Here is a 6,409-nt window from a genome sequence, read left to right on the forward strand (position 1 = left end):
GAACCATGTTCAGAGTGATAGCCAACACGGCCGTGGTCGTGGAAAATGGCATGGACGTGGTGATCGAGGCCCAAACTCGTTTGGTCGAGGCTGAGGCAACTCATATGGCCGTGGCCAAGGAAACTCTTATGGAGGCCGTGGTAATGGTCGAGGCCGTGGTATATCATTTAAACCACAAAACTCGACTAAATCCGTGTGCCATAGATGTGGTATGGATAATCATTGGGCTAAGACATGTAGGACTCCCAAACATCTCGTTGACCTCTACCAAGAGAGTTTGAAAGAGAAGAATCCTGAAGCTCATATGACTTATCAAGATGGTAAAGATGATTTCAATCATGAACAAGACGATCTCATGGAGTATGAAATGCCTAATTGTTTAAAAGAATGAAGTTGAATTCGACATCTATGTTTTTGTGTTCTTTGCTTTGTGTTTTCTATGTTTTGATTGCTTTGAACTTATTTATTAATGAATGAAAGTTTTTGATATAAAAGTCTCTAAAGTCTCGTAGAGGGCTACGGGCAGGTTAATATCATGTTGCCTAAGGGTACGCATCTAGAGATATCTGATGCATTGTATACACCCAGCTCTAAGAGAAGCCTATTGAGCTTTAAAGACATTCGAATGAATGGCTTTCATATTGAGACTAAGGGCGAAGGAAACAAAAAGTTCCTTCAGATCATAGAGATCGTCCAAGGCTATAAGAAAGTCCTAGAGTCTATACCTGCGCTCTCTACTGGTCTTTTACTATGCTAAGGTCGGAACGATAGAGACCAATGCAAGTGAGTTCACGACTCAAGCGTTTAATGATTACTGTATGTCCATGGGGGTAAGTGTGGAACACTTTTATCTCGAGATCGAATCCGCTGCATCGGTCGATGAATGCTTATTGTATGAGTTATGTCTCTGGTCGAGATAATCATATATGGTGGCCTAAGTCAAGGCTGAACCAATGCTAAATGTAGAAAGGTGTTCGGTACGTTTTTACATTTATCCGACCATATAACTACTAAAGATGGGAATATCGAATTTTTTTGCAGAAAAATGTATTTAAGAAGCCATAAAGGAATTGTGCTTCGACTATTCCATTTACAGGGCGTGTCTAAACCTTTCTGTCGAACAAGATTTAAAAAAGATGGAGCATAGCCTTAAGTTTATGTGGTAATAGCTTATTTTTTTATTTCGAGATCGAATCCGCTGCATCGGTCGATGAATGCTTATTGTATGAGTTATGTCTCTGGTCGAGATAATCATATATGGTGGCCTAAGTCAAGGCTGATCCAATACTAAATGTAGAAAGGTATTCGGTACCTTTTTACATTTATCCGACCATATAACTACTATAGATGGGCATATCGAATTTTTTTGCAGAAAAATGTATTTATGAAGCCATAAAGGAATTGTGCTTCGACTATTCCATTTACAGGGCGTGTCTAAACCTTTCTGTCGAACAAGATTTAAAAAAGATGGAGCATAGCCTTAAGTTTATGTGGTAATAGCTTGTTTTTTTATCTCGAGATCGAATCCGCTGCATCGATCGATGAATGCTTATTGTATGAGTTATGTCTCTGGTCGAGATAATCATATATGGTGGCCTAAGTCAATGCTGAACCAATGCTAAATGTAGAAAGGTGTTCGGTACCTTTTTACATTCATCCGACCATATAAATACTAAAGATGGGCATATCGAGTTTTTCTGCAGAAAAATGTTTTTAACAAGCCTTAAAGGAATTGTGCTTCAACTATTCCATTCGCAGGGCGTGTCTAGACCTTTCTGCCGAACCAGATTTAAAAAAACTTAAGTTTATGTGGTATTGTCTTGTTTTTTTATCTCGAGGTTGAATCCGCTGCATCGATCGATGAATGCTTATTGTATGAGTTATGTCTCTGGTCGAGATAATCATATATGGTGGCCTAAGTCAAGGCTGAACCAATGCAAAATGTTCTGAACCAATGCTAAATCTAAATAGGTGTTCGGTATCTTTTTACATTTATCCGACCATATAACTACTAGAGATGGGCATATCGAATTTTTTTGCAGAAAAATGTATTTAAGAAGCCATAAAGGAATTGTGCTTCAACTATTCCATTTGCAGGGCGTGTCTAGACCTTTCTGTCGAACCAGAGTTAAAAAAATGGAGCATAGCCTTAAGTTTATGTGGTAATAGCTTATTTGTTTATTTCGAGACCGAATCCGCTGCATCGGTCGATGAATGCTTATTGTATGAGTTATGTCTCTGGTCGAGATAATCATATATGGTGGCCTAAGTCAAGGCTGAACCAATGCTAAATGTAGAAAGGTATTCGGTACATTTTTACATTTATCCGACCATATAACTACTAGAGATGGACATATCGAGTTTTTCTGCAGAAAAATGTTTTTAAGAAGCCATAAAGGAATTGTGCTTCGACTATTCCATTTGCAGGGCGTGTCTAGACCTTTCTGCCGAACCAGATTTGAAAAAACATGGAGCATAGCCTTAAGTTTATGTGGCAATTGCTTGTTTTTTATCTCGAGATCGAATCCCTTGCATCGGTCGATGAATGCTTATTGTATGAGTTATTTCTCTGGTCGAGATAATCATATATGATAACCTAAGTCAAGGCTGAACCAATGCTAAATGTAGAAAGGTGTTCGGTACCTTTTTACATTAATCCGACCATATAACTACTGAAGATGGGCATATCGAGTTTTTCTGCAGAAAAATGTTTTTAAGAAGCCATAAAGGAATTGTGCTTCGACTATTCCATTTGCAGGGCGTGTCTAGACCTTTCTGCCGAACCAGATTTGAAAAAACATGGAGCATAGCCTTAAGTTTATGTGGCAATAGCTTTTTTTTATCTCGAGATCGAATCCGCTGCATCGGTCGATGAATACTTATTGTATGAGTTATGTCTCTGGTCGAGATAATCATATATGGTGGCCTAAGTCAAGGCTGAACCAATGCTAAATGTAGAAAGGTATTCGGTACCTTTTTACATTTATCCGACCATATAACTACTAATGATGGGCATATCGAGTTTTTCTGCAGAAAAATTTTTTTAACAAGCCATAAAGGAATTGTGCTTCTACTATTCCATTTGCATGGCATGTCTAGACCATTCTGTCGAACCAGATTTAAAAAAGATGGAGCATATCCTTAAGTTTATGTGGTAATAGCTTATTTTTTTATTTCGAGATCGAATCCGCTGCATCGGTCGATGAATGCTTATTGTATGAGTTATGTCTCTGGTCGAGATAATCATATATGGTGGCCTAAGTCAAGGCTGAACCAATGCTAAATGTAGAAAGGTATTCGGTACCTTTTTACATTTATCCGACCATATAACTACTAGAGATGGGCATATCAAATTTTTTTGCAGAAAAATGTATTTAAGAAGCCATAAAGGAATTGTGCTTCTACTATTCCATTTGCATGGCATGTCTAGACCATTCTGTCGAACCAGATTTAAAAAAGATGGAGCATAGCCTTAAGGCTATGTGGTAATAGCTTGTTTTTTTATCTCGAGATCGAATCCGCTGCATCGGTCGATGAATGCTAATTTTATGAGTTATGTCTCTTGTGGAGATAATCATATATGGTGGCCTAAGTCAAGGCTGAACCATGCTAAATGTAGAAAGGTGTTCGTTACCTTTTTACATTTATCCGGCCATATAACAACTAAAGATGGGCATATGGAGTTTTTCTGAAGAAAAATATTTTTAACAAGCCTTAAAGGAATTGTGCTTCGACTATTCCATTTGCAGGCCGTGTCTAGACCTTTCTGTCGAACCAGATTTAAAAAAGATGGAGCATATTCTTACTTTTATGTGGTAATTGCTTGTTTTTTATCTCGAGATCGAATCCCTTGCATCGGTCGATGAATGCTTATTGTATGAGTTATTTCTCTGGTCGAGATAATCATATATGATAACCTAAGTCAAGGCTGAACCAATGCTAATTGTAGAAAGGTGTTCGGTACCTTTTTACATAATCCGACCATATAACTACTAAAGATGGGCATATGGAGTTTTTCTGCAGAAAAATGTTTTTAAGAAGCCTTAAAGGATTTGTGCTTCGACTATTCCATTTGCAGGCCGTGTCTAGACCTTTTTTTTAAAAAATATCTGAAATAAAGACGAAAACGGTTTGGTTTAGGTAACGTAAGTTTTTTTTCTAAATGTTAGTCTGAGTCTAGAATAGCATAAGCCAGGCTGTATACCAGTCCATGAGATTTGTATAAAATGATACAAATTGACTTTAAAAAATGAATTAAGCATACCTAATCCATATGTATTTGTCTTCTTGACAAGACTAGTCTTTTGTTTGGTTTAACTGAACAAAGCGAACGGTTAGCTGTCTGATTGTTCTATATATAACTTCTTTATATATCTCAGGGCGTGTCTAGACCTTTCTGTCGAACCAGATTTTAAAAAGATGGAGCATATCCTTAAGTTTATGTGGTAATAGCTTATTTTTTTATTTCGAGATCGAATCCGCTGCATCGGTCGATGAATGCTTATTGTATGAGTTATGTCTCTGGTCGAGATAATCATATATGGTGGCCTAAGTCAAGGCTGAACCATGCTAAATGTAGAAAGGTGTTCGTTACCTTTTTACATTTATCCGGCCATATAACAACTAAAGATGGGCATATGGAGTTTTTCTGAAGAAAAATATTTTTAAGAAGCCTTAAAGGAATTGTGCTTCGACTATTCCATTTGCAGGCCGTTTCTAGACCTTTATGTCGAACCAGATTTAAACAAAATGGAGCATATCCTTAGTTTTATGTGGTAATTGCTTTTTTTGTATCTCTAGATCGAATCCGCTGCATCGGTCGATGAATGCTTATTGTATGAGTTATGTCTCTGGTCGAGATAATCATATATGGTGGCGTAAGTCAAGGTTGAACCAATCCTAAATGTAGAAAGGTGTTCGGTACCTTTTTACATAATCCGGCGATAAAACTACTAAAGATGGGCATATGGAGTTTTTCTGCAGAAAAATGTTTTTAAGAAGCCTTAAAGGAATTGTGCTTCGACTATTCCATTTGTAGGGCGTGTCTAGACCTTTCTGTCGAACCAGATTTAAAAAAATGGAGCATATCCTTAAGTTTATGTGGTAATTGCTTATTTTTTTATCTCGAGATCGAATCCGCTGCATCCGCTGCATCTGTCGATGAATGCTTATTGTATGAGTTATGTCTCAGGTCGAGATAATCATATATGGTGGCGTAAGTCAAGGTTGACCAATGCTAAATGTAGAAAGGTGTTCGGTACCTTTTTACATAATCCGGCGATAAAACTACTAAAGATGGGCATATGGAGTTTTTCTGCAGAAAAATGTTTTTAAGAAGCCTTAAAGGAATTGTGCTTCGACTATTCCATTTGCAGACCGTGTCTAGACCTTTCTGTCAAACCATATTTAAACAAAATGGAGCATATCCTTAGTTTTATGTGGTAATTACATTTTTTTTATCTCTAGATCGAATCCGCTGCATCGGTCGATGAATGCTTATTGTATGAGTTATGTCTCAGGTCGAGATAATCATATATGGTGGCGTAAGTCAAGGTTGACCAATCCTAAATGTAGAAAGGTGTTCGGTACCTTGTTACATTTATCCGACCATATAACTACTAAAGATAGGCATATCGAGTTTTTCTGCAGAAAAATATTTTTAAGAAGCCATAAAGGAATTGTGCTTCGACTATTCCATTTGTAGGGCGTGTCTAGACCTTTCTGTCGAACCAGATTTAAAAAAATGGAGCATATCCTTAAGTTTATGTGGTAATCGATTGTTTTTTTATCTCGAGATCGAATCCGCTGCATCCGCTGCATCTGTCGATGAATGCTTATTGTATGAGTTATGTCTCTGGTCGAGATAATCATATATGATGACCTAAGTCAAGGCTGAACCAATGGTAAATGTAGAAAGGTGTTCGGTACCTTGTTACATTTATCCGACCATATAACTACTAAAGATGGGCATATCGAGTTTTTCTGCAAAAAAATGTTTTTAAGAAGCCATAAAGGAATTGTGCTTCGACTATTTCATTTGCAGGGCGTGTCTTGACCTTTCTGTCGAACCAGATTTAAAAAAATGGAGCATATCCTTAAGTTTATGTGGTAATCGATTGTTTTTTTATCTCGAGATCGAATCCGCTGCATCAGTCGATGAATGCTATGAGTTATGTCTCTGGTCGAGATAATCATATATGGTGGCCTAAGTCAAGGCTGAACCAATGTTAAATGTAGAAAGGTGTTCGGTACCTTGTTACATTTATCCGACCATATAACTACTAAAGATGGGCATATCGAGTTTTTCTGCAAAAAAATGTTTTTAAGAAGCCATAAAGAAATTGTGCTTCGACTATTCCATTTGCAGGGCGTGTCTTGACCTTTCTGTCGAACCAGATTTAAAAAAGAC

The sequence above is a fragment of the Brassica oleracea genome, unplaced genomic scaffold (assembly GCF_000695525.1).
Source record: "Brassica oleracea var. oleracea cultivar TO1000 unplaced genomic scaffold, BOL UnpScaffold00837, whole genome shotgun sequence".
Lineage (NCBI taxonomy): Eukaryota > Viridiplantae > Streptophyta > Magnoliopsida > Brassicales > Brassicaceae > Brassica > Brassica oleracea.